At 28.8% G+C, this 10,157-nt stretch overlaps 1 long non-coding RNA gene across 1 annotated transcript; it reads right to left on the bottom strand.

Annotated features, from left to right (window-relative positions):
- Positions 1-3,944: 3,944 nt before the first annotated feature.
- LOC146527670 (uncharacterized) lies at positions 3,945-4,674 on the bottom strand. Its single transcript, XR_014879205.1, has 2 exons — positions 4,460-4,674; positions 3,945-4,151 (listed from the first exon to the last, which is right to left on the bottom strand). It is a non-coding gene; the product is annotated as an uncharacterized LOC146527670 (long non-coding RNA).
- Between the last annotated feature and the right edge of the window lie 5,483 nt (positions 4,675-10,157).

Raw genomic sequence — 10,157 nt, forward strand, 5'->3', positions numbered from 1 at the left:
ATTTTAGTATACATATTTTTTACTAAGTATACCTACTGATATAAAAAAAGTTAGTTTCTCATCAACTTTAAGCATCATGCCTGTAAATTAGCCGTCGCTTGCGGGTTAGTTTCCATTCCTCGTACTATAATATTTTGTATACGACAAATAATGAACTTACAAAAATAATGATGAAAAGTCAAGAGATCTAGCAAGAAGCCTCTCAGCTAATTTGTATTAATTAAAACAGTTATAAACCTTATAAAAACGAACCAATTATAATGCATGTGATAAATGTTGATTGAAATTCAATATAATTTTTGTTAGGTACTTATTTTTAAAATTTATTTTGTCTTTGTATTTTAACACATGGCAATAAGCGTAAAATAAACTTATTGTTTTTTTTGTTTAGATAAATACAGTGACTCTAGTAGTCTATCTGGGAGTAGAATAAAGTAAAGTGAATCGAAAGAAAAATGTTCTTTCGATATTAATAAAAATACTCATTATATCACGATTTTTTTTGTATACGTATAAAAATCATGACAACAACAAAAAAATAAACGAATGCTTATCTTCAATTATATATAATACTTATATTTCTATGCTTTATACTAGTGCTACCATCTAGGGACATTTTAAATAAGCTCTACAAGGCTCAGTTGCCATCAGTCGTCAGTACATTATTTTCGAGCATCGTGATGTCTAGAAGGCAAAGCAGATGGCATTTTACTCTGTTATATTAATATTTATAAATTGTACCGGTTAACTCTTCTATGAAGATGTAGAGAAGATATAATAATATAAATATGTATTTGATACAAATATATTTGAAAATATTTAAGAAGTAATATCAAGAATTTTCAATACTCTCATTAAATTAGCAATAATATCTTATTTTAAACATCAATTAAAATAAATTAGTAATTAATCTTATAAGCGTATAATAATAATTTTACAAAATAATCTGAAACTACTAAAACAAACTATATAATATTTAAACAGTATTTATAAATACCTGTTTTTGAAGTTGCTCCTGCAACTCTCTTCACCTTTTTTACTTTTTGTTCAATAACCATAACATGGAAATACCATTTCTCAAAGAAAATTTATCAGAATGATAAAACTTTAAAAAAATTATGTTAGATATTCTGAGGAAAATCTTAAAATGTTTAAATGTATATTTTATTGCTTTATAACATAAATAAATACACAACAAATAAAAATATACATAAAAAATAAATAAAAAAAATTGTTATTTTATTTAGAAAAATGCCACATAGAATTAATGTTTTTTTTTTCTCTATTAAAAAATATATTTATATATGGACCCATATCCCATAAGAATAAAAATAAGGAGAACATATATGTATACATAAATATATTCAATTAATAATTAATAATAAAATTTATAATAAAAACTATACTAAGGCCATATCCATACCTTCTTAACTAACTATTTATGTTAGCTAGGTAGAAATATGTACCCTCAATTTGAATTACATTGTCTCTCTCGCACAAATGTTTATTCTATAACCCGTCTCACTCTAGCCCATTACTTTTATATTGTTCGCTAACTTTCTTGTTTTATATAAGCAAATATAAGTATCTGAAAGTTTGATTATTATTTGTAGATTTAATTTTGTCCCTTCTTGTTCTGAAATTACTATAGTATGAATATAATTATATTCTACATTATACTGACGATTAATCAACGACGATAAATGTTTTGTATACCTAATATGTAATTTTAAGTAATAATAAGAAAAGGAATTCAAATTATTATTTCACTATTTTATAGTCGGAGCTTTTGACCATAAGCGCGATAGTTGTAAGTTCGATACCCACTCGAGCAAATAAATTATTTTAATTTCTCCGCTCTGATCGACAAAGTGCGGTGTCAATTTCCGCCTGAGGCACGTAATACTGAGATCTCGGTATTGCGAGATCCTTCATAATTTTCAAGTTCCACATGTTGCGAGATGACGAGCACGGGATCAGCGGGATTTTCGGAACTGGAAAGAAGAATGCAAATGACCTCTCAAGAGGGCAAGTAATGCAAATAAAGAAGTTTTACTATCCTGGTCCAATCTTAATTTGCAATAGGTGTTGGTGTTAACTATATAATCAGCATGCTATAAACTTTTTCCATCACCATTTCAAATATGAACCAATAAGGAAAATATTAAATTTTCAATATAAAAATAGAGTGTATAATACAATAGTCAACTAAATCATAGGTTTTTTTGAGTATAAATAAGTAAATCATAGGTTTTTTTTTATTTTTGGTCTTTACTGCGCCTTTTTTATGTTATCTGTGACAATGACACGGTATAATCTAGTTGATCTTATCAAAATTTTTAGTCCCGCAAATACCAAGATTACAGATTGCGAGATTTTAAGTCGAAATTTCACCACTCAACACGCAAATGTCATTAATTTGGGAGGACAGCGGGCAACGGAGTGTCTTATCACTAGGTTCATTAAATATAAATAAATCAGCTTCACGCTGTACCCGCATACGAATGTATATGGTATGAATATACCAAAGCAGTAATTCATACCAAAACCTACTTATAATGTGTATACGAGTATTTATACTTCTGAAGTAATATAAAAAAATTAAATTATTTATTTGGTTGAAGGAGGAATCTTAAGAACTACTGCAAAAACGGGCGAGCTTTAGAGTGCGAGTGCGTTCGCTGCGTAAACGGTTAAAGCTACATAAAAATCAACTTTGATGAAATTGTTCCTATTTAAAAGTTGTAAGTAAAATTCCGCGACAGCATAATTGATGTTTACAAACTACAAAAAATAAAGAAATATTTTTGTAAATACGGTAGAAAGCGCACCGCTTTATATATTACCTAGATAAATATGTTTTTTTTTTTAATATTTTTATTATTTTGATTTCTTTCTGTATAGGTACTTTTTACATTGGAGGCAAAATAAATAAGAAAAACAAACTGATATTTTGAAAAAAAATTTCGACTTCAACTTGAACTTGCATCGTGAAGCTACATTATATCACTTTGGGTAATCACTGCAAAGTTTAAGGATAACTACGTCCTCATTTCCCACTTGGTTTGCAAGGTTGGGTGCTAAGGGTCGCAAACTAAGGGAACCTTGAACTCCTTGGATCAAATAAATTGATATAAATAAAACAAATATTACTTAGCTGGAGGAAACTTTGAAGCTTTTAAAAAAATATAATACGAGTCTAATAAAATAATATTTTTTATTTGTCTCTTATATTGCACACGCTTATAACTATGATTGCTATCGCGATAGTTGTAGATCCGATCCCTGCTCGGAGGATTTATTTAATTTCTATGCTACTATTCTTGTAAGTGCTGTATGCGAGATACGTCATGGAGCTGAAGAAAAAAGCTTCACAGCAAACGGCGTTGAAGAAAAAAATATTTAAAAGCTTTTCTACTGAAAGATATACATACTCTATGTATGTATACATTATATGTGCCTCGTAGATCATCCAGATCGTCCTATGGTTTCCTCATTAAATTAACATTTTGGTTCTACGAATTATTGTCGCACTTGATATTTAAAAATATCGTAAATCTTTTTAATATGTTAATTATTTTGTGTATTGTTTATTTGTGCTTTTTCATAATATTTATAATTTATGTAATGTAAGTAATTTTTCCAGCTTCACGCTGTATCCCGCATGTAACAGGGTAGGCAGTTAGTGCCTAGTGTTAAAACACTCCCTTCCCCACTTTTCGCCGAATTCTAGAGGAGTTGCGTGTTGAATGGCAGAACTCGACGCCGCGCGTTGCCTCGACACCAGAACGAAGAAATAAAAATAACATATATTGCATTTTCACAAGTGGTAATCGAACCCACTACAGGTCGCTTTTACAGTCACATACTTGTGCCCCTGCGCCACGACTGAAATATGTTATGTTATTTTAATAACTAAAATTGAATTGAATAAATGATATGAGTAAAATATTTCTAGTTCTATTCTCTAATACACCAAATAATTCCGTCAAAAAATATATAATCTTCATTTGTTACAATATAATGAAAAAGTAAATTGATGTTGACACAACTAGGGTTAATGTTATCGCCGCATCAGGGCATGTTGAATCCGCTTGCCGTCGTAGACCGTAGTTTAGAGTCCCATCTGAGGATAACTGACTCGAGGTATTCTGGGGAGAAAAATATTGGAAAGTGACTGCAGTTATGTCAATTAACGTCATTTACTATAAATATATTACTATAGATAAGCAATATTATTATACTTTAAAAAAAAATATTTAAGAAAATATTCCTTTTGTTTAAGGGAAAAATATTTGTCACACATAACTCAATGTGTAAATAATTTTGTGTATAATATTTGTACATATTATATATTTTCTAGAAAAACCTATAGATATTTTTAAAAATGCGTTACTTATGCACATGATAGTATTATAATTAGATCATAATCTTATTGAAAATAGCAAAAAAATAGAACCTGGAAGTCTGAAGAGAGAGTCCCATGCACCATCTCGGCGGCACCCCGAAGCCGCGGCGCCGCCCCGCTCCGTTCGCGGTCTCCATGGCGACCAGCTCAAATGACGTATCGATCCCGCGTGGGGGCGGGGGGCCCGCGGGGTGGCGCCGCTCCACCCGCCGCCGGCCCCCATGCACCCCTGCCACCGCCACTCGACCGTTGGCCCATGCAAAATGACGGATGTAAAGTTTGGATATACCTCCTTGGAAGGAAATGATATTTTCATTAAAATGAAAATGAGGTAATGTTTTATGATTTATTTCTCTGCGTCATACTCGTATATACATTTTGAAACACTCGAAACTCTGCCCAAATTCTTGGCATCTATATCAAGTTACAGAAGGAATAACTTTCAGACTTACTATTTTAAGGGAATTGAATTTCCAACGATCTACTTTCTTTTTATGGGCCATAAATCGTATTTATTGTTACTTATAATATTATTTTAGTATGAAGTCGGAAGATAATTTAATAATTTCGAGTTACAGCAGTAAACTTTTATGATATTTTTTGTTCTAATAATAGATAGAAGTTACATATAATAATTATGTATAACATTTTTGGAAGTCGTACATTGACATTGTTTATGTTATCCCGCATACCAATAGGGTAGGCAGTTCGGTTACCTACTTTCTGACTAATTTTCGAGACATTATGTACTAGGTGGCAGAATTCAAGGCCGCGCGATGTCTTATTATCAGAGCGAGGACATGAAAATAATGCTTTTCCCCAAATGAGAATCTACCCCACAAATTAACCATCGTGCTTATTCTTAGACGCTGTGCTACGACGGCCAAATAAAATATGAAACAAATAAGAACAATTCATTACAAGGCCCGCTCGCGGCTTCACCCCAAACTACACAACTATTTATTTGCTAATCTGAAGTACGTACTTTTGTATTCGTCATACATTTCCATTTTGAAAATAATATCCATACGTTTAAAACTAAGCCTACCAATCCAATGACACAGTCATTTCATGGCAATTTTGTAAAACAAAACACTTCATACTGATATAACAAAAACAAAATGATTAGGCAAGTTTTCTTAAATACAATAGTCAAAACTGTATTTTAACCGAGAATTTAGAACTTTTAGAATAAATTTACAGACTAACATAAAAGTCAATGTTTTGGGTTCTATTACAGTGAAAAATGCTCCCAATAATAGATTTTTTTCTCATATATTTTTCTCAAAGAAATTATTAGGTACGTATGCAATCAATTTCATAGGAAAAAATCATCATATTATTATACATAACATTTAAGTAATAACCTTAGGTTTTCCCAAGTAAAACAATTTTAATATTAAATAGTTCAACTTAGATTAATTTAATTTATCACTTCTGCCCGGGAGGATGTTTGGAGTTCGGAGATACACACGTTATTTTCATTTATCTTAACAATGAACTTAACTAATAAATGCGATGCTAATCTTAAGCGAATATTATATCTCGTTAAATATTAAATGCCAAGTTAATATAAAGAAGTAAATTAATCTTATAATATTATAATGTATTTATATAATAAACACATATAAACATAAAGATTAAAATATATAATTAAATAACATAAATGTTCGTAGTTAAAAATGACAAATATATTTTTTAAGGAGATATTTAACTTTCAGGCTAAATAGAATAAACCATTTTTCAAAGCATACAAAAAAAAATATAATATTATAAAACAAAATCAAATTATTTTGAAGATTACGTGCAGAAAACGCTATTAAAACTAATAGTGCGCGGCTCCAGAAACATCGATGAAACTTTAATTAGTTCGTAGTATTAATTTACCAAATCTAATTTACGGATGCAATTAAATCTTTGTAATGTTTATATTCCTGTCAAATTTATATTAAATTTGTTAAATAAAAGTTTTATAATAATTTCTTTTTTTTTTTTACTTGTAGAGTATTAGTGTTAATGAGTTAAGTTTTAAAGCCTCAATAGTGTATATACTTAAATGTTGTCTATATATAAAATAAATAAAATATGAATTAAAAAAATCTTTTTAAAAAACAGGCTTTCTAGATTTATTATGGTATATTATATTTTACAACTCGAGTGCTTTCTTTTGATACCCATATTAGATGGGTTGTGTAAGAAATTGTAATCCTCCATTTTGTTACGGCGGCTATTTTAGATTATCAATTTTGATTAATAATATGTAAAGTAATTCAAATTTCAGATCAATCGGATACCGGGAAGATTTTACATACGTGCATATTAGCACAGCAAATCAAATAAAAGCTTGTAAAAACAACAAGAAATAAATATAACTATACAAATTATAAACAAATTTAATACATTCCTTCACGTAGATTCATATTCATTTTTTTAAATTATGTCATTGCCGTGTTTAAACGTCTCTTCTAAAAATTTTGTTTCAAACATTAACATAATTAAGTGGTTCTCAAAGTTTTCCCATTATAAACTTAGCGAGAAATTTTATTTTTCCCTCAAGTCACGCGTCGTAGTGTGCGCGCATGTGGACGATACGGCGAATTGGATTTTCTCTGGTGTGAGTAAACCTACTTTTGTTAACGGAACTGAAATACGTAGAGCGTTATAAAACATTTTAAAACTAATTTGTTATTTAAATCATTGCAAGACACTAATTATCTTCAAACTATTTCGCTATACTATGATATTAAAAACTATAATCATAGGGTACGTTTAACATCTAATAGGATTTAATATTTAAAGAACATTACCTTAGACTTAGCTAGACTCTATCGTTATGCCATATGTTATCGTATTGCCCATAACTCAGAAAAAAATACAATATAAAAATAAAACATTTTTATTCCCGTATTTTTTTCTTAATATTGTTTTTGTTATATTACATTTATATGTAAAAAGATTATACAAATTAGCTACTATTTGTAAAAACTATACCATAAATCACAATAAAATATATTTTGTTATTATTTTGTAAGTCATTAAAAAAATCTTTTAACCGTACCATTCACAGATTCTTTACAAAGGGAACAGATATTCGTAAATTTGTGTTCCATTTCTCTATATTCAATCAAAATTTATAGCAAATATATTAATTGAAACAATGAAGACCTAATACTTTAGTGAGTTCATGTAATATTACAAAAATATGAAAAAAATATTAACAATCGATTCTACAGATTTAAGTTTCAGTTATAACGTCTTCTCTCGATACGAACCAAGAAATATAGATCCGCGCGAGTAAAGCCTGTAGTAAATAACTAGTCTGCATTATTACATTCCTATCAAAATATAAACATTGCTCTTATAGCACAATTTAGCAGATTTCATAAATGCCTGTTTGAAGAAGATTTAATTATAAATTAGATATAAAAAATATATAACACAAATCGCTTCTATATGTAGTAACAAACCGTAATTAACAATGGAAGATAATTTTGAAAGATCACTTTTAACATCATATGTGTGGTATTTCACATTAATTATTATCAAAAAATTTAATATCTTTCCTAAAAACATGTTTTTCTATCCTTAGTGTAGTAAAACACATTAAAAATGTTATATATATAAAATAAATAATGCTGTAACAAGTAAATAAATAAATGAAATAAAAAACCAAATAGGTCACGTTCGCTATGATTTCGAAAAAATTATGGCTTAAATTTTTCTATATACTATCAAGTACTTGAAGCTTCAGTTGAGTGTCCTTGATTGTATTAACATTTTAAGAGTTTATTATACAAGTGCATAGTATTTTTATACATATTAGTGCTGGTCTGCCGCCCTATGCCTTTCACATAACAACAAGCATTTAAGTGCAGATGTTAGTGCTATAAGGCTTTACTTTTTTTATAATTACTTCAAATGTTGCTATAAAAGTAATCTTAAAGTATAAACATTAATAGACAATTCATCATTATGATAAATAATTTGATAATATAACGTCGAATAATATATAAAAAATAATTGTAGGCGAAAAATATCTCTGTAATGTCCAAATAGTTTTTTTTATTTGCAATTTTTTTTATTTATACGTATTATAAATTCTTCCTATATTGTGTAAGAAGAGTGTATCTTACACCCGTCTCCAGGGATTTCTAATCAACTTTCTGCGACATATAATAATGTATTCTTTTTTATTGAATCTCTTGAATCTTTAGTTTTTAATGTATAGACAATATCTAATTGCGTATTGAAAGCGGGCGAAGCCGCAAGCAGGTAAATTATAAATATATTTGAGAAAGCCTTCACTTAAATTCAAACATAATATGTAATATATTTACTTTCCTAGCTCATGTCGCTCAAGTAGTGTAATTATTTTGTAATCGGTATGAGCTGTTTTATATTCTGTAATATTTGTGTTTAGTTACGAAGTCGTTAAGTACAGTTAACAATTTCTCTCGAACCGGTTTTCTTAGTTTGAACAAACTTTCAACGTTTTAGCTTTGTGATTCCAAACTGGTTGTTTCATAAGATAATAATGTTAATTCAAAAATCATAAGGTTTTTTGTTTAGGTATATAAAATAATAAAGAAAACTAAAGGAAAATGACGTCAATAAGTTTTATTTAACAATATTCACTTGTACTTTTTTTAAAACGTTATAAAAAACTTAATAATTATGGTTGCAAATGTTACAAACTTAATATATTCTACGATAATAGACAATTTATTTTAAAGAATCTAAAAATATTTCAAGTAGGTACTAATATTTATAATAATAATAAAATATTTTTACACTTGAGATAAGTCAAGGGTGTGACTGTAATGTGACGGTTAGGAGTTCGATCCCCACTAGTGTGAATGAAATAAAATATATTAAAATTTATCGCTCTGGTCCAAGGCAGAAAACGGAAAGTGGGGAACGGAGTGTCTTAACAATAGGTTCCCTCTGTCTCTTCTGCTGTATGTGGGATACAGCGTAAAGTTAATTTGATTTGATATGAACAGTTATACTAATATATGAATTATTCATACATTATGCTATGAGCCAAATGAGAAATGGTTAATTTTTCATATTGCCCGGATTAATATATAATGAGGGTGGCAATTTGATAATAACTATTCGAATAATTAAATTGTCCTACCATTATACAAAATGCTCATTGCCTAACAGAATAAAAACAAACATGTCATAACATGTCACAAATGAGAAACAAAGTATTTGATTATTAAAAATAAAAGTCGTCTTAAAGTATTTTTTTTTTATTCTTTATTTTACTTCAAGCTCATCTAATTTATTTTTTAATTATGATTCAAATAAAGTAAGGTTGACCGCATGGGGAGACCAGCCCATGAAATGCTCTATGATATCATTAAATCCTCAATTCTCTGATTAGGACACAATTATAAAACTAAAACTTGTTCGCATATTCATAGATAGGCTACAATAGGCTACCTGGGCATAACAAATAGTGTTCATATTAGTAGCTTATTTCTCCACATATTTTTTCTTATAATACGGTCATGTACATCACTCATGTTTGTAACTTTAGAGCCTACGTACTTTTCATCGTAGAAAGCCAGCGAAATTTATCTATTATTAAACAAAATACTTTATTTAATAATTATCAAAAATTCTAGATTTAAATCATGTATAAGTACCTAATTTCAAACGTTCAATGTTAAATGTTAAATTAAATCTAAATGTCACTTGTCTTTTGCCAAGGTCTTAACAATCTATAAACAAGTATGTG

Source organism: Heliconius melpomene, chromosome 20 (assembly GCF_056956725.1).
Source record: "Heliconius melpomene rosina isolate 202511_hmr_F chromosome 20, ASM5695672v1, whole genome shotgun sequence".
Lineage (NCBI taxonomy): Eukaryota > Metazoa > Arthropoda > Insecta > Lepidoptera > Nymphalidae > Heliconius > Heliconius melpomene.